General features: G+C 45.0%; 1 protein-coding gene and 1 non-coding gene across 2 annotated transcripts in view; both read right to left on the bottom strand.

The window, feature by feature from the left end:
• The window catches only part of LOC126188423 (uncharacterized), a 1,114,167-nt gene that overhangs the window by 305,484 nt on the left and 788,587 nt on the right, over positions 1-20,096 (bottom strand). The gene's annotated exons all lie outside the window — the stretch shown is intronic.
• Positions 277-360, bottom strand: Trnas-gga (transfer RNA serine (anticodon GGA)). Its single transcript is given in 2 exon segments — positions 277-311; positions 321-360. It is a non-coding gene; the product is annotated as a tRNA-Ser (tRNA).

Here is a 20,096-nt window from a genome sequence, read left to right on the forward strand (position 1 = left end):
AAACGAAATTACCACTGTCTTCGCATTGGTCCTCTTCAGTTCAACTAAACTGCTTGTTTCTGGGAATGTCTTCCATATATACCGTCAATTTTCAGTTGTCCTGTTGTAACCGACATCACTGCACTGACAAGACATATAAGGAAGACCATTCCCAGAACCGAGTAGGTTAGTTCAAAATGGCTCTGAGAACTATGGGACTTAACTTCTGAGGTCATCAGTCGCCTAGAACTTAGAGCTACTTAAACCTCACTAACCTAAGGACATCACTCACACCCATGCCCGAGGCAGGATTCGAACCTGCGACCATAGCGGTCGCGCGGTTCCAGGCTATAGCGCCTAGAACCGCTCGGCCACCCCGGCCGGCAGTAGCTTAGTCACCGTTAAGATGACCACTGTAAGGACGGTCGAAAAGCCAGTTTAAAGTTGTTTTTAGTGTTTCAAAACGTAGTGGCGTGATTTTATTCCAACTTGCAAAAGTATGTCAGCGGGTAGTATGACAGCGAGAAGTATCAGTTGCAATTTAATATTTTTCGCAGGTGACGTGGTTAGTTACGAAGAAGCGCTATGCAAAACAAATTGTAGTAATCCAGAAAGATCTTCGTAATTGGCACATAACTACCATGCAAATGCTCCCTACGACAACCATGACCATCAGAAATCACATTATGTTAATTCTTGCAGTAGCAGCAAGACTTCCACATATCTTGAAACGTTGCGTGAAGGCCCTGCTGCTTCCTGGTTATTAATCAACACCGTAAGAAACGTGCACCTACTGAAAGGCCACTTTGTGGTTCTGGTGGCTATTTCTGCCTTGCAAACATAGTCAAGGACTCCTTAGCTCGTAGTTCCGGCATTCTCTTACGAGTGACCTCTAAAACAAGTTACAGGCTGTTGCATAGCACAGACTCTACGACTCCTTGCGTGTTCACTATGAAAGGAAGAACTTTGTGTTGGAAATACGATGGAGCAATGTCTGGGCTTCACACGTAGCTTCTGAAGGGATGCTGATACCTACTGCGAAGTTAGGATGTGCCGCTATGATCAGTCCATACAAAATGCACTCCTTAATTCAGAACTATTTCGAGTATTGTACAGGGTGGTGACAATTAAACTTTCGCTACTTGAGAGAGTCCCCATCAAAAACGGGTGATCGTAGGACAACGAAGCTTTGCGAAAACATTTGTAATGACATGCGGAAGAGAAATAACGAATAAACCACTGAAAGAAACACATAAGTGAGTAATATTTTATTTGTGAATTGCCTACAATGTTTACTTCCCAGTTTACAAACGCTGCTCAATATGAAGACCACCTGCACCAGCGACAGCGTGCATCCATGCTAGAAATACCATTTCACAACTGTTCGCAGCATTTTTCGATCGGTGGATCATGGAATGTTCAGCTGTCGTAATGCAGATCGTATACTGTTTGAAGATCGCACATTGCGTCCAGCATTGTCATCCATGGCAACGGTAACTTTTTCAACAATTTGTGGTGCAATTACACACCGGCCTCTCCCAGGAGCAATTCCCAATTCGACAGTTAATTTGAACTTCCGGTAGGGAAAGAGGACCCATTTGTATTTCTGTAATGCTTTGATACTCGCGAAGAGTAGTACCACTATTGCTGTTTTGGTAAAACTCCTTTCGAGTAAAGCTCTGCTCACCTTATCCAAACGCATGCTGACCGTCTGCAAACTATAATACACACTCATGCTTGAGTCTCAGCCTTACGTCGCTGTACCAGTACAGGCGCCTAACAGCAGTCATGACACTAACACACAGTAAGAACGCCTATCCCGCAGTACACAGTATGCAATTTGAGTGCATAGACCTTGAGAAATCAGTACCCAGAACAACCACCTCTGGCCGTAATAACGGCCTTGATACGCCTGGGCATTGAGTCAAACAGAGCTTGGATGGCATGTACAGGTACAGCTGCCCATGCAGCTTCAACACGATACCACAGTTCATCAAGAGTAGTTACTGGCGTATTGTGACGAGCCAGTTGCTCGGCCACCATTGACCAGACGTTTTCAGTTGGGGAGAGATCTGGAGAACGTGCTGGCCAGTGCAGCAGTCGGACATTTTCTGTATCCTGAAAGGCCCGTACAGGACCTGCAACATGCGGTCGTGCATTATCCAGCTGAAATGTAGGGTTTCGCAGGGAACGAATGAAGGGTACAGCCACGGGTCGTAACGTCCACTTCAATGCGAACAAGAGATGACCGAGACGTGTAACCAATGGCACCCCATACCATCACGCCGGGTGATACGCCAGTATGGCGATGACGAATACACGGTTTCAATGTGTGTTCACCGCGATATCGCCAAACACGGATGCGACCATCATGTGCTGTAAACAGAACCTGGATTCATCCAAAAAAAATGACGTTTTGCATTCGTGCACCCAGTTTCGTCGTTGAGTACACCATCGCAGGCGCTCCTGTCTGTGATGCAGCGTCAAGGGTAACCGCAGCCATGGTCTCCGAGCTGATAGTCCATGCTGCTGCAAATGTCGTCGAACTGTTCGTGCAGATGGTTGTTGTCTTGCAAACGTCCCCATCTGTTGACTCAGGGATCTGACCTTTATCAAAGTCGGAAACGTGATGGTACGCATTTCTCATCCTTACACGAGGCATCACAACAACGTTTCACCAGGCAACGCCGCTCAACTGCTGTTTGTGTATGAGAAATCGGTTGGAAACTTTCTTCACGTTAGCACGTTGTAGGTGTCGCCACCGGCGCCAACCTTGTGTGAATGCTCTGAAAAGCTAATCATTTGCATATCACAACATCTTCTTCCTGTCGGTTAAATTTCGCGTCTGTAGCACGTCATGTTCGTGGTGTAGCAATTGTAATGGCCAGTAGTGTAGTTTTACGTCTAAACTGGATCAAATAGCTAAGCGGTGATTATAACCACTGGGTGTACTGCTTGAGTAAGGACACGTGCAGAAACGGTGTCTACCTTCGCCAAATCAGGGAGCGCTGCTGAATAAAGGTGAGCGTAATGCCCATAGAAGGCTTCTGCTATGTCTGCTTGTTCTACCATGTGTCGACCGTCGTCTGTCATCGTGTCGGTCACCATCGTCCTACGGCGCCTCCTGCGCTCTAAGAGCACGTGGTACATAGATGGCCATTCTTCTTGTAGCCTGTCTGGAGCACGCGACCGTATAACAGTGCCCTGTAAATGATGACTTGCTAAAGAGACGAGCTGCGCTTTCATGCGATTGACAATGATCTGTCTGTCAGGTGAGGGTTCCATAGCAAGACATTCCCGTAGGACAGTGTAATAAAGTTTTTCGTGCTCCTCCTCCACGCCGCCGCTTCCCGGCCGTAAGCCATGAAGGTGCGCCTAAGAGCAGGCTTCGCACATTCAAGCCACCAACTGAGGGTCGATCGGTAACGACCAGGACGCTATAAGGACGCGTTCCACGACTCTTCGACAGCACCTTTACATGCCGGCTCCTCCAGATGGGGGACGTTCAGTTTCCAGGGGGGCCTACTGCGCCACACACTTGCAGTTTGGAGGGAAATGGTGGAAATATAGGCTGTGTAGTCGGTGAATGCAGTGGGCCTGAGCTCTGCTCCTCTCGTCGCCGTCGAAAGGGTGCTTGTGACGTAAATCCTGTCTAACCCACTTGACGAATGACTCGTATAATGGGTGTAACCAGGAATTGGGCCGCGGATGTGGCGCCACGTGACGAACAGGTGGAGGTCACGCACTAGCATTTCCAATTCCACACACGGGACGTGATTTGGCTGCTGATCAGACGAAGTACAGTTAAAATCGCCTACGATCACCATATCGTCTAAGCGGCCCATACAGAGACGCGTAATTTCTTCCGAAAAAAAGCGGTCTCGATCTCTCCCTGATCCTGAAGGGGCATGTACATCGATGAGTCGTATAAAAAATGTTCAAATGTATGTGAAATCTTATGGGACTTAACTGCTAAGGTCATCAGTCCCTAAGCTTACACACTACTTAACCTAAATTATCCTAAGGACAAACACACACATCCATGCCCGGGGGAGGACTCGAACCTCCACCGGGACCAGCCGCAGCGCCTTAGACCGATGGGATGTATACCGTTGACAGTTAACGGTCATGGCTCTTGCACTCGATAGATACAGTACGTCCATAGCCGCCAAGCCTTCCCATAGCAGGACAGCCACACCACAATCGGTAGAACAGTCATGGGAGATGTGGGCGATATATCCGTAGAAGTCAGGGAAACTAGCGACGCATACTTCCTGTAAGAGTGCTACGTCGATGTCCGCCGCGTCGAGCATGCGTAGTAGCATTGTCAGTTTGTGTGGTGCTCTTATCGCGTTGATATTGATTGTGGCAAGGCAAAAGGTGTGTTCCCTAGCCTCTTTTACCTAGGGTAGACGCCATGGCAATTGAAGATAACTGCTAGAGACGCCGGACCCACCGAAACCGTTGCAGATTATTTCACGCTAGGAGTGGCATCCCCAATGCCACCCCCTTCCCTGTCACCCGTGCCCTCTCCAGTAAGTTCCTCAACATCGTCCGAACACTATGGGTGCAACACGATGCTGTGTAACTGATCGCCACCTGTTTCTCTTTCATCCACATTGTCATTGGAAGGCCGGCCGGGATGGCCGAGCGGTTCTAGGCGCTACGGTCTGGAACCGCGTGACCGCTACGGTCGCAGGTTCGAATCCTGCCATGGGCATGGATGTGTGTGATGTCCTTAGGTTAGTTAGGTTTAAGTAGTTCTAAGTTCTAGGCGACTGATGACCTCAGAAGTTAAGTCCCATAGTGCTCAGAGCCATTTGAACCAATTTCTGTCTTTGGAAGAGGTCGACGGTGCGCCATCCATCGACGCGACCTGTTGCATCTCTGGTGCAAGAAGTAACTGGGCACTCGTGGTATGGGCAAGCGAACCGTCTACACCACTTAGATCCTGAGCAAGCGCAGCATCCATGCCGTCTGACGAGATGTGACCTTCTTGACCGACCGTGCGTAAGAGGCAGTCGTCAGAAGGGGTGCGTCAACGTCGATTGCATTGTCGAGGCGAACGTTGCTTTCGAACGTGGACGTCAGTATCCGAATGTGGGTCGCAATCTAGCTTCGTATCACCTTCCGCTAGGAAAGCCGCGGTCGGGACAATGTTCGCGTCCACGTCCATGTTATGTTGCGTCTGGATTCCATGGGACTGTTGCTGCTGTTGTTGCTGTGGAGGGGGCGACATCTGGGTCGGCATCGGGGATCCTTCCTCTTCCTCCCTTGGCCCTTCTGACGTCGATGGATGTGCCCGACCGCCCATTTCTTCCACACCAGTGGTGTGCATCGTCGTCTGAGCGTATGTGACGGGCACGATTGCCGTTCCCAGTGGCGAAACTGAGTCTCTTACTGATGTCTGCCTAAAGTCTACGTTGTAAGCAGCCCGATCGAACATGGACTTCCTGCCCACATCCGGAACAGGTACGCGGCTGACCGTCGTACATTATGATTGCCCGACAGCCACCGATGTGCAAATAGGACGACACATGTTTCTTGAGTTCAAGTTTAATTTAGCGCACACCATTGTAGACCTTATATATCAAAAAAGTTTGCCACTTTTCTGCAACGTGGCTGATGACATTGCCATCCTCGACAACTTACTCTGGGACCTCGAAGGGGAGCTCAAAAACCCTTAAAGTCCTCAGGCCCATGCCTGCCTGATCCACCGTCACTGCACCGATATGCCCGTCAGAATGTTTAAATCTGAGAGAGTTCGGGTATTTAGACACCACATAATCATACAATAAAGGATCGTTCTTTCTATGTTCCAAGTTCAGTGCGACTATGGCACACACATGGCGCCACGATACGATCAGAATTACTTTCCAACCAGATCACACGCGTCCTCGAGCCTACGTGCGGAACGATTTGAAGTGGAATTATCATATAAAATTAATTGTTGGTAAGGCGGGTACCAGGTTGAGATTCATTGGGAGAGTCCTTAGAAAATGTAGTCCATCAACAAAGGAGGTGGCTTACAAAACACTCTTTCGACCTATACTTGAGTATTGCTCATCAGTGTGGGATCCGTACCAGACCGGGTTGACGGAGGAGATAGAAAAGATCCAAAGGAGAGCGGCGCGTTTCGTCACAGGGTTATTTGGTAACCGTGATAGCGTTACGGAGATGTTTAACAAACTCAAGTGGCAGACTCTGCAAGAGAGGCGCTCTGCATTGCGGCGTAGGTTGCTCGCCAGGTTTCGAGAGGGTGCGTTTCTGGATGAGGTATCGAATATATTGCTTCCCCCTACTTATACCTCCCGAGGAGATCACGAATGTAAAATTAGAGAGATTAGAGCGCGCACGGAGGCTTTCAGACAGTCGTTCTTCCCGCGAACCATACGCGACTGGAACAGGAAAGGGAGGTAATGACAGTGGCACGTAAAGTGCCCTCCGCCACACACCGTTGGGTGGCTTGCGGAGTATAAATGTAGATGTAGATGTAGATGTTTAACACAGTCGCGTAGACCTCTGCACTGATCATTTTAACGTAAACGTAAACCAAGCTATAAATAGAAAAAAATGTATTCAGAAGATAGTCGCCGGATCTAAACGTAGATCGTCGCGGCCGGCCGTTGTGGCCAAACGGTTCTAGGCACTTCAGTTTGGAACCGCGCGACCGCTACGGTCGCAGGTTCGAATCCTGCATCGGGCATGGGTGTGTGTGATGTCCTTAGGTTAGTTAGGTTTAAGTAGTTCTATGTTCTAGGGGACTAATGACGTTAGATGTTAAGTCCGATAGTGCTCAGAGCCATTCGAACCAAGATCGTCGCGTATGAACTGTTCTATTTCGTAGGCTCGAGGACGCGTGTGATCTGGTTGGAAAGTAATTCTGATCGTATCGTGGCGCAATGTGTGTGCCATAGTCGCACTGAACTTGGAACAAATACAACTCGCGCCTCACGGTCGCGCACGGCGGGACGCAGCGTACTTCCTCGCTCCACCGCTGCCGAAAGCATTCGAACTCGGGACCTTTGCCTTTCGTGGGCAACTGCTCTACCAACTGAGCTACCGAAATACGACTCACGACCCGTCCTCACAGCTTTAATTCCGCCAGTCCGTCGCTTCCTACCTTCCAAACTTCACAGAGTCCCTCCTGCAAACCTTGCAGAACTAGCACACCTGGACGAAAGGATATTGCGGAGACATGGCTTAACCACAGCTGGGGTCTGCAAGGTTCACAGAAGAGCTTCTGTGAAGTTTGCAAGGTAGGAGATGAGGTACTGGCGGAATTAGAGCTGTGAGGACGGGCCGTGAGTCGTGCTTGCGTAACTCAGATGGTACAGTACTTGCCCTAGAAAGGCAAAGGTCCCTAGTTCGAGTCTCGGTGTGGCGCACAGTTTTAATCTGCCAGGAAGTCCATATTAGCGCACACTCCGCTGCAAAGCGGGAATTTCATTCTGGAGTTATTTTCATGTTTATACTACAATGAAACCTTTTTTATCGCTAAAATTGAATTACTGTTCAGATCAATGACGTGTGTTTATCTAACTTTCTACTTTATAACTAAGTCAGATTGTGACTAACCTGTACATGGTAGAGAAAAAATTGAAATGAGATACGTGTTTCAAATTACTAAAGCCGTTCTTACCCTTGTCGATTTAGTTATCGTTGATGTGGAGGTGAAAGAGTTAATATGACGTCACTTCCTGTTACTTCATTTTGAAGAGCCTCGTGTGAAACACAAAATATATTCTTCAATATTTCGTCAATGTGCTAAGGAAGGTTGAACCAATAAGAGCAAAAACACTCTCTACGTCACACGCACAACTTGCGGGACACCTTATCGGTTTCAGTTGAGGTTCATATTGCCTCCTATTAATAAACGCTGTTTCTATGAACGAGCGCACTGAGCATATGTCGAAAACCCGTCGTTTGATACGATTTTTGTGATAAAATGATGGGAAACGTCATACTGTGGTTAAAGAGTTTTCGTATTTACTTATTTTCGTGTTATAAGTCACGCGTTATGACAGTACGCGGTTTTAACGCAACGGCACATTGAAGATTCACCAAAAGGGCGTCGTTCTTGGTATAATTTATTGTAATTACAGGTAAACTAATACCTTATCGGCGTTTATTCAAAAGATCGTAGTATAAAATACAAGGTCACTTATTACAGAAGTCGAACGTACCGTGGTTGGAAGAGGTGCCGAATTAAGAAACAAGGAGTGGAGGGTTCGCATATTGCAGTACCGTATTTCTTTTTCCTCAACATCGCGTTTTCTAAAAGGATGTGGAACTTTCTTAATAAATTAAGAGAAGCAATTTCTGTGCTATTCGATGTTACGTAAATATAAATGCGCTCTGTCTCAGGAGTGAGTTTTACCAATTTTGTGGTATTTTATAAGCTAATGTCGGTACTAACTGGGAATGGAACTTTACTTGTTGATTTGTAGCATATTCACAGATACTGACATTTTTATTTAAGTACTAGCTGAGTAGCCAGTATTGCACCATTATGTTTTTATTCATTCTAATTAGTCCATCTCTTCCTCCCAGCCTCTCTATATCCTCCTGGCCTCTCCTTCTGCCCATTTCCTCCAACCCCTCTCTCTGTCTACCTCCTCCTCCTGCACAATCTATCTCCTCCTGCCCCTCTTCTCCTATCCCTCTCTCTATTTATCTACTCCAGCCCCTCCTTCTGACAATCTGCTCATCCCCCCCCCCCCCCGCGCCCCGCCCCGGTCCATCTCTTCCTCTCCCATCTAATTCCGTTTTCTCCACCCATTCTCCCTCTTCATCTCCTCCTCCCCCTCTCTCTGTTCATCTCCTCCTCCCACTCTTCCTGTTCATTTCTTTCTCGCTCCCTTTCGCTGCTCATCTCCTTCTCCCTCCTCTGACTCGTCTCCTCTTTCCTTTCTCTGTCCATTTTTTTTCACCACTTCTGTCATTCTCCTCCTCCCCTATCTGTGTCCACCTCTTTCTTCCCGCTCTTTATCTGTCCATCTCCTCCACCACCTTGTTTTCCCACCTTATCATTCCCACTCCAATAGGAGACTGATTGTTCTTACCCCCACAGTACTTCTTTCCATATCGTAACTAATGTACCAAATTTGGCTGAAATCGTTCTACCCGTGGTTATGCTCTCATACGCACGTGTGAAATATACACTACTGGCCATTAAAATTGCTACACCACGAAGATGACGTGCTACACACGCGAAATCTTACGGACAGGAAGAGGATGCTGTGATATGCAAATGATTAGCTTTTCACAGCATTCACACAAGGCTGGCACCGGTGGCGACACCTACAACGTACTGACATGAGAGAAGTTTCCAACCGATTTCTCATACATAAACAGCAGTTGACCGGCGTTGCCTGGTGAAACGTTGTTGTGATGCCTCGTGTAAGGAGGAGAAATGCGTACCATCACGTTTCCGACTTTGATAAAGGTCGTATTGTAGCCTATCGCGATTGCGGTTTATCGTATCGCGACATTGCTGCTCGCGTTGGTCGAGATCCAATGACTGTTAGCAGAATATGGAATCGGTGGGTTCAGGAGGGTAATACGGAACGCCGTGCTGGATCCCAACGGCCTCGTATCACTATCAGTCGAGATGACAGGCATCATGTCCGCACGGCTGTAACGGATCGTGCAGCCACGTCTCGATCCCTGAGTCAACAGATGGGGACGTTTGCAAGACAACAACCATCTGCACGAACAGTTCGACGCCGTTTGCAGTAGCATGGACTATCAGCTCGGAGACCATGGCTGCGGTTACCCTTGACGCGGATCCAGGACAGGAGCGCCTGCGATGGTGTAAACGACGAACCTGGGTGCACGAATGGCAAAACGTCATTTTTTCGGATGAATTCAGATTCTGTTTACAGCATCATGATGGTCGCATCCGTGTTTGGCGACATCGCGGTGAACGCACATTTGAAACGTGTATTCGTCATCGCCATACTGGCGTATCACCCGGCATGATTTCATGGGGTACCATTGGTTACACGTCTCGGTCACCTCTTGTTCGCACTAACTGCACTTTGAACAGTGGACGTTACATTTCAGATGTGTTATGCCCTGTGGCTCTACCCTTCCTTCGATCCCTGCGAAACCCTACATTTCAGCAGTATGATGCATGACCGCATGTTGGAGGTCCTGTAGGGACCTTTCTGGATCCAGAAAATGTTCGACTGCTGCCCTGGCCAGCACATTCTCCAGATCTCTCACCAATTGAAAACGTCTGGTCAATGGTGGCCGAGCAAGTGGCTCGTCACAATACGCCAGTCACTACTCTTGATGAACTGTGGTATCGTGTTGAAGCTGCATGGGCAGCTGTACCTGTACACGCCATGCAAGCTCTGTTTGACTCAATGACAAGGCGTATCAAGGCCGTTATTACGACGAGAGGTGGTTGTTCTGGGTACTGATTTCTCAAGGTCTATGCACCAAAATTGCGTGAAAATGTAATCACATGCCAGTTCTATTATAATATATTTGTCCAACGAATACCCGTTTATCATCTGCATTTCTTATTGGTGTAGCAATTTTAATGGCCAGTTGTGGATTTCGCATATATTTAACATATTTCACATGTAATTGTATGCAGGGTTCACCTGTATATCTAGCAAATTTCGTCTTGCAGTTTGGTTTTCACGCAGATGGATGCTCATGATGCCATATCTCCTGGACTATGTGTCTTAAAATGATATAACTTTGTCGTTACATTCAGTGTTATACGTGAATACTGCCTGCAAAACGTGGGGCGAATATAGTTAGTAGTAAAGAAGTATTCATGTAAAACGTCATGGCAGTTTTACAGCACGATGGGCGAAAATATAGTTACCGACAAACTCTTTTTCCGCATCATAATTTTGTTGGGAGTTGTCAGCGAGAAAAAAATTCGTCAATGTTTATAGTTACGTGTAAAGTTTCTCGCAGGTTACTAAATCTTCTCAGTCTCATATACTGGATGAATGAGGTATGCATACTCGTGCGTCTTGGATTACACTGCTTTCTCACCACCCTCGATAGGTAGGTGGCTTTCACGGTCACAGCAATTATCTCCAGACAGTGTATCGTGCACTGAAGGCAATAGACATTGATTTGGCTGGACAGTTCAATAAACAACAGCTTATTGGAGGCCCGAATGTCTTTCGAGGCCTCCGTTTGAACTTCACCTGTGATGTACAGGCTCTGTTTGGAGGTAGTACATGGCTCACACTTGCTGTAGTGTGGGGCAATCACTGTGACTACGGTGGCCTTGAAGCATTTCCAGATGCAAATATTCTGTGTTGGAGAACGTGGAGTATAGCAGAGACAACAGGACTCTTGGCTAAGGTTCCCTATGGTACGCTTGTTCCCAGTATGCCATTTGTATTGACTACTATATGTGTCAAGTATTGATTGAAACTGGTCCAGTGCTATAGGAGGAAATGTGGAACATACGCAAATACATACATGTATACATACTTTCGTTTTTAGGGTACGTATGGATACCATGGAGAGAACGACGTGACTAGAATATGGGGAAGGGTAGAAATACGCGTTCTAATAGAAGTGAAGCACGACTTTTATACGCGTCGATTTTCATAGAGAAACTATGTGGCTTGCAAGCTGTACATAGCGGACATCTGCGGCTAGGGAGCGCTGTAGTTGCGAACCGCATTAACTAACGCGTCCGATCTAATGCGGGAGCTGTGTGTCGTGACGTTGAATTATCCGTCCGCATCAACGTCAAGTTGTGAGGACAGCTTAAGTGAAAGTAATTAATTGTTTTTCGTTTGAATCTTCCTGGCAGATTAAAACTGTGTGCCCGACCGAGACTCGAACTCGGGACCTTTGCCTTTCGCGGGCAAGTACTCTACCATCTTTTTTGTTTTTTATTTTATTTTATTTTATTTCTTTTTTAGTTGCAAGTGCGCTACCATCTTTTTTTTGCGCTGACCACTTTTTAACCACTTTTTTATTTATTATTTTTTTATTTTCTTAAAATTTTTTATTTATTTATTTATTTATTTTAATTTCCAATATCAGGCTTACCACCTTTGCTGACATACATTTTGTTGTACTACCGCATAAACAGTGTCTACAATGTCCATTGTTGACAAATAGTGCCTAATTAGGAAATTAAGTAATTAAGGAAATGAATAAAACAGAAAATGTCCAAATGAAAGACATGAAGGCATTGCGGATAGTACAAATGTAAAAGAAACATGCTCCTGTAGCAATGAAATGAAATTCGTGTCGGGGGCGACACCTGCTCACGACCCGACGTTCGATAGAGCAAGAGAGCCATCTATCGACTCGTTCTCCAGACGTTGGTGTAAGACTGGGTCGTCTTCTCGAAATTAACTAAGGGTCCGTAAGTGTGATCGATGTCTATCTCGGCTTCTTCGTCTATCTCATCTCTCACCCGTCACACCCCATCTGGCCGGCGGGTCGGTAAATGTAAGTCGCAAGTAATTAGCGAAGTCTTGCCCATATTTCTTATGCTGTTGCAGCTTCGTGTGTCCATCCAGGAGAAAATGCCAAAAATCAATTTTCTCCTTTTCCGATTCGTTATACACGTAGTCCACCACCATTCCCCGTACCCACGTCACTGCATTGGTTTTTTGGACCGGAAAATAAGATTCTTGGGGGAACAAAAGTGTGTCTGATGAAATTGTGTGAGGGGCGGAGCGTAACAGGAACGCCAATATCTGTTGTGCCAAGTGCCACACTGGAGCAAGCCATCTGAGCTACCGAAGCACGACTCACGCCCGGTACCGGGGGTGAGTCGTGCTTCGGTAGCTCAGATGGTAGAGCACTTGCCCGCGAAAGGCAAAGGTCCCGAGTTCGAGTCGCCGGCACGGTAGCTCAGCGCGTTCGGTCAGAGGGTTAGCTGCCCTCTGTAATAAAAAAAACTGAGTTAATGGGTCAACGACGAATTGAAACGGGTGTCTTGCGACGTCCGCCCCGAGCCGATACAACGAACGAAAACGAACAAAATGAGAATTAAAAAAAAAAAAAATAGTCTCGGTCGGGCACACAGTTTTAATCTGCCAGGAAGTTTCATATCAGCGCACACTCCGCTGCAGAGTGAAAATCTCATTCTGTTTTTCGTTTGCTTGCGCAATAAATACGTTGACTTTTAAAGATGTTTGTGATCACTAAACCGTCTGTAGTCACCTCTGAAATTATTTCATCTAAGGCGCAGGCGAATGTTCTGGAATAGCGAATACTCGCCGTGCGCCCTGTGAGGGCTGCGGCCGGCTTAATGGCGGCCGTTGTTTGTAAATAGACTGGAGCGCCTTGATTGTGTCTCGATGAGGCCCGTCAGCGCCGCTGCACGAAAGCCCCCGAGCGAGCGCCACACGCAGCGCCCGCTTCCTGATGATGGCTGCGTGCGAACGCAATCATTAACATAATTACACGGCTCTGTGCGTTACAACCGCACACGAAAAGCTCGGAACATTCCCGACGCAGGTTATCGCCTTTAATCGCCCATTGGGAAACTGTTGGGCAGCAGTGTGCATCGATTAGGAATTCATCGCATGTTCCGAAACAAGAAATTACGTGTTACAACTTGTACCAGTGCACGATACAGCGACAGGGGCTGAACACACAGCACGCCAGCAGGTCGTGGTTGGTATATCTGTACTACTAATAAAGACAAGTCGTTTGACGTTGTTATCAAATACCTCGAAAAGTATATGACCAATTCACTTCAAATTTTTACACGATATTCGAATTAACATTCGGACGGATTACAGCCCGTATATTTTTGATATATACAATATATAACTATACTTGTATATGTGATATACAGGGTGTTACAAAAAGGTACGGCCAAACTTTCAGGAAACATTCCTCACACACAAAGAAAGAAAATATGTTATGTGGACATGTGTCTGGAAACGCTTACTTTCCATGTTAGAGCTCATTTTATTACTTCTCTTCAAATCACATTAATCATGGAATGGAAACACACAGCAACAGAACGTACCAGCGTGACTTCAAACACTTTGTTACAGGAAATGTTCAAAATGTCTACCGTTAGCGAGGATACATGCATGCACCCTCCGTCGCATGGAATCCCTGATGCGCTGATGCAGCCCTGGAGAATGGCGTATTGTATCACAGCCGTCCACAATACGAGCACGAAGAGTCTCTACGTTTGGTACCGGGGTTGCGTAGACAAGAGCTTTCAAATGCCCCCATAAATGAAAGTCAAGAGGGTTGACGTCAGGAGAGCGTGGAGGCCATGGAATTGGTCCCCCTCTACCAATCCGTCGGTCACCGAATCTGTTGTTGAGAAGCGTACGAACACTTCGACTGAAATGTGCAGGAGCTCCATCGTGCATGAACCACATGTTGTGTCGTACTTGTAAAGGCACATGTTCCAGCAGCACAGGTAGAGTATCCCGTATGAAATCGTGATAAAGTGCTCCATTGAGCGTAGGTGGAAGAACATGGGGCCCATTCAAGACATCACCAACAATGCCTGCCCAAACGTTCACAGAAAATCTGTGTTGATGACGTGATTGCACAATTGCGTGCGGATTCTCGTCAGCCCACACATGTTGATTGTGAATATTTACAATTTGATCATCAGAATCAAGGAAGTACAGTACATACTGACGAAACTAAAATGAGCTCTAACATGGAAATTAAGCGTTTCCGGACACATGTCCACATAACATATTTTCTTTATTAGTGTGTGTGGAATGTTTCCTGAAAGTTTGGCCGTACCTTTTTGTAACACCCTGTATGAATGGGAAACGTTGTCACCTACTTCTCCGAAAGTTCTTGACCGATTTAATTCAAATTTTTACACTATATATATGCCCGTCCAAATGATAATTATAAGTAAACAGTATGTGTGTGTGTGTGTTAATTAGAAGTAGTATATTCAGTTTGCTTTTGATTTTTCCCAAACAATCTAATTAACATTTAGACAGGCATATTATATTTATTAAAATATATATAATGATAATATGTATGTTATATATAAAGGAGAACGTTGTTACTAAACGTCTCGAAAACTTCTTGGCTGCTTTACTTCAAAAAATGGTTCAAATGGTTCTAGGCACTATGGGACTTAACATTTGAGGTCATCAGACCCCTACACTTAGAACTACTTAACCCAACCTAAGGACATCACACACACCCATGCCCGAGGCAGGATTCGAACCTGTGACTGTAGCACCAGCGCGGTTCCGGACTGAAGCTCCTAGAACCGCTCGGCCACAGCCGCCGGCTGATTTACTTCAATTTTTACACGATACCCTAATGAAAATTAGGATGGACGTAGGCTGCATATTTTTAATATGTACAATATATAAATACATGTATGATACATAAAGCGGAAACGTTGTTTCCAAAAATATCGAATACTTCTTCACCGATGTACTTCAAACCTTTTACACGATACACTAATAAACATTCAGATGTACATAGCAACGATAACAGGACATGTGAGCCATTATATGTTGTGGGTTGGCAGGAGAGCCAACACCGTGATATTAGAGGAAGCCGAAAGGCACGCGTTTTAGCTCACGCAGGCTGGCGTGAGGTCTGGAACAGGACAAGGAAATTAGACTTTAGAAAAAAACGGACGTAGCTGGTGGAACACTTAACTTTAGTCCATAAATGGTGAACATCGCTCCTGACGGTACATTACTAATAATCTCAATAGTAATTGGTAATGGCGCCTTGCTAGGTCGTAGCAAATGACGTTGCTGAAGGCTATGCTAACTATCGTCTCGGCAACTGAGAGCGTATTTTGTCAGTGAACCATCGCTAGCAAAGTCGGTTGTACAACTGGAGCGAGTGCTCTGAAGTCTCTCTAGACCTGCCGTGTGGCGACGCTCGGTCTGCAATCACTGATAGTGCCGACACGCGGGTCCGACGTATATTAACGTGCCGCGGCCGATTTAAAGGCTACCACCTATCAGGTGTGGTGTCTGGAGGTGACACCACATTATACATTTAGTTTCTCAGATAAATAGCCTTTCTTCTTGTATATAATTTCACGATAAAATTGTGTACGCAACAACCCGCTGTTTCTTCCTTGCTGTCGGCTTTCTGGAAAACAGGGTGTGTCTATTTATGGATTATCACTTTGTGAATAGAATACTACACCGGGATCACTCTCTGAAACTTTCTTTTCCTAACCATTCCCAGGTTAAAACAATGCGAAATACTATGATTGATACTACACCCTCACAGATCTATCCTCGCAGATTTAGCAAGTGAAGATGTCTCTGACATATCCCCTGCACCAATAATCCCAACCGATTCTCCCATCCATTTTAAGCGATTCCATTTCCCGATGAAGCATTCGTTTGCAATAATAATAAACAATGATGAAAGTGATAGAGATGGGTAAGAGGGCAGAGAAGGGAGGCGAAGAAATGGTCAGAGAGGGGGGGGGGAGGGATGCATAGCGAGTGCATAGCGAGAGAGAGAGAGAGAGAGAGAAAGAGAGAGAGAGAGAGAGAGGAGAGGAGAGGAGAGGAGGGGAGAGGAGAAGAGAGGAGAGAAGATGGGCAGAAATATGGGGAAAGGACTTTAGGATGTACATCCAGTTCCCGTACATGTTTAACTATTCCGACTGTGGATATTCGCGGAACGAAATGCATCCACAGACACTTCAATGCCGGCCGGAGTGGCTGAGCGGTTCTAGGCGCCACAGTCTGGAACTGCGCGACCGCTACGATCGCAGGTTCGAATCCTGCCTCGGACATGGATGTATGTGATGTCCTGAGGTTAGTTAGGTTCAAGTAGTTCTAAGTTCTAGGGGACCGATGACCACAGAAGTTGTCTCATAGTGCTCAGAGCCATTTTTGAACACTTCAATGTCCCCGCCGCTAAATAAAGTAGCCAAAATTCACATTTTTGTAACTAACATAACATTTCCTTTAAATTTTCCGATATGGCAGTTTCGTCACAGGAAAGGAAACATTAAAAAAACTGTTTACGTGTTCGCATTGGTCACAGTCTTTTTATGTTTTCGATCATAGTGAATTCTACTGCAAAAAAATATGTGACTTCATTATCTGAACATCTCCTTCTTTGTTTATACTATTATTTTTTTCGCTTGTTGCTACTTTGCTGTTCTAGCATGTTATACTTTGGCTTTCGTCGAATCAGTGATAAGGCGAGGCGGTACAGTGTTAGACTCTAAATTTCATAGGGAAGTAATGCGTCTCGAATCCCCGTCTGGCTATCCGGGCGTAGAATTTCCGTGGCTTCCCTAAATCTTTCAACATGAGAGATCCGTTAACGGGAGGAAGATTGAATGGATTACCCCATTCTAGACATGTTATAGTCCGCTTGCAATAATTTCGGCGTCGATAGAATGATAGCTTATAATTTCCTTTTTCTTTCTTTTTATTCAGTTGAACTCACCAGCTGTAATTGCAAAGAACTCGTTGTAGTAAATCACTTTTGAATTAATGTCAATTTCTCTTATCTATATCTTATATCTCCTACTCTTTATCAGTTCTAGGTTTTTTTTATTTATTTTATTTTTTTTTTACAAGGAACGAAGGAAAAAGTTATCATAAATTATGCTTTGTATCTTGTCCCTTTTTCTGGTCATTTGCCATATAACATTTTCCCTTTTCCTTTTGTAAATCTTTAACGATCTGGTTTCCTTCCTTTTTCTCAGTTTCCGTCTTCTCATATTCCTTTTTCTTGTTCAGCACCGAGGATTACGCACATAGGATCCATTCTGGTCTGATAATTGTGGCATAAAGTCTTATCTTCATTGTGTAAAATGTCGCTCTGCTGTTGCATCTTTCCTGTGATAACCTATACTCTATTGTTAACATTTTAGTTATTTTTTATTCTCTCACCGTTTAAAGAAGTTGATTGATTCTATTTAAATTTGTTAATTCTCCATATTTTTTGAAAGTATGTTTTCTGGCCGGCCGGAGTGGCCGATTGGCTCTAGGCGCTACAGTCTGGAACCGCGTGACCGCTACGGTCGCAGGTTCGAATCCTGCCTCGGACACGGATGTGTGTGATGTCCCTAGTTAGGTTTAAGTAGTTCTAAGTTCTAGGGAACTGATGACCGCAGAAGTTAAGTCCCATAGTGCTCAGAGCCATTTGAACCATTTTTTATGTATTTTGAATTTCTTTTATCATGTCTGTTTTTCTCGGATTCCGATTTTTTGTAATTATCTTTACAAAATCGTAGTTTTCCGAGCTTTTTCCGTATCTCTTTTCAATGGTCTGGAAGCAGAGCTAGAATTTGAAAATTTTCGCTAAACTTCACAAGATACTTAAGTGCTGATGATAAAGTTATCAGGCTGGTACTCAATTTCACGGTGAGGAATTTACAGAATGTGTAAGATTCTAATGGAAAAACGTATAACTTTAAATGTCGCAACCCTCAAACATAATCCGTAATGGATGTAATTGATACAGAAGGCTATACAAAGACACTATGTCGAAATCTAGAGGCTGTATTGCTAAACAAGTTAAGTGATCCTAAGTTCCAAGGAACCTGGATATCGATCATACAAGTCGGTTACTAAATTTCACCTTTGTGTGGAATTCTTAGATGAACATTTGAGAAAAGAATTACTACAGATACAATAATGAGATTTTACAATAACAGAAGTCTGTATCATAATGTAGAAAGAATAATAGAGAAGAAGCATAGGAGATTACAGGTTTCAGCATTTAAATTTTTGAGGTCATGTGTAGGTGCTACAAAAAGAGAGTAAATGAGAAATGTGGAATTAATACGAACGTTTTAAGCGCTAAAGAAAATTTTGCTAAATACTAAAGCGAATGGTGGAACAATATGAAAAAAGTAACTAGTGTAACAAAGTCTAATAGAATTCCAAGGCGAAGAAAAAAAGTTAGCGAGTCAAATTAAAAATGAACAGAGCAGATGCGAAGGTCATTTTCTGCTATAACGTGCCAGTCAAAAATGAGATGCGAAATGAGTATCATTTAAAACATAGGACTTTATTGTACTCTCAAAGGCAGAAAGAGTGCAGTGCTGTGCGGTGTACGGAACAGCATAACTATGAGGGGACATCTCAGTCGCTACTTCTCTTCTACCATTCCTCACCCGTATGCCTTTTCTAGACCGTCAAGAGGTCAAGACTGCCATTTTTTTTATACAAGGACTTGTGATAACGATTGTATCTTGCCATCTGTAAAACAGATCAATAATAAATTAGCGTGATCGTTGGATTGAAAATTAACTACTATGCACAAAACTCAGAATCCCGGGCTGTGAAGGCTAGCTGTAAACATAACAGGTCTTGCCAACCAAATTTTAATGAAAATTTCATCCACAGCAGGATTTTGGAGTACACTTCCAGTGCTCTAGTTTGCTTTGGCGATTGTGGCTACTAACAAGCGCTGGAGCGTACAATAATTTATCAGTCATTAAACGGCGGTCGTGCTGAATGATACAGCGATGAAAACCTGGTACTCAAGAAATTGGTTGTTAAATCTCACTCAGTTAATACGTGGTGGGAATATCTTTATGGAAACTGCACGCCAAAGTTCCCGCGTCATCTGCAAGGCAAACGTGTCGCATGTTCGTCGTCTTAGGTTAGAGTTGTGGTTCGAGCATCCGGGACAAGTTTCCTTCTTGGTTCTTAAGAACGCTGTTTTTACCTTAAATGGAACTACGACAGCCGCAGATACACACGTGGGTTTTCACTGGAGTTAAGACGTCAAGTGTGAAGAGTTCTCCCATCTTAACTGTAGCCAAATGAATGTTTCACGACTCGCCACCTGCCTACACAATCACGCCGTTATAGTCTTCATTTATGCAAGTTGTTGACTACTTGCAGGCGAGCCCGTGTCAATACTCTTCGAAGTAATTGTAGAATTCCATGATGTGCTTTTTTTAAGATCAAGTTCTTTCACCTAAGGAGTTCCTACGTCACTATCTGAATCTCGCCAGTCAAGGGAGTCACTTCATATATTCTGCTTCTGGGAAGGAACTCTTCTTCAATAGTGCAGACAAATAACTAAGACGAGTTGTTCGGTATGATAAGACTTTTACGCATTCTCCCAGTCTTGCGGCAGGTACATTTTCCATACAGTACAGTACGTGACAGTGGTGTATGGGAATCTGTTTGAGATTTTTCCTCCGTGAT

This window comes from Schistocerca cancellata, chromosome 1 (genome assembly GCF_023864275.1).
Source record: "Schistocerca cancellata isolate TAMUIC-IGC-003103 chromosome 1, iqSchCanc2.1, whole genome shotgun sequence".
NCBI lineage: Eukaryota > Metazoa > Arthropoda > Insecta > Orthoptera > Acrididae > Schistocerca > Schistocerca cancellata.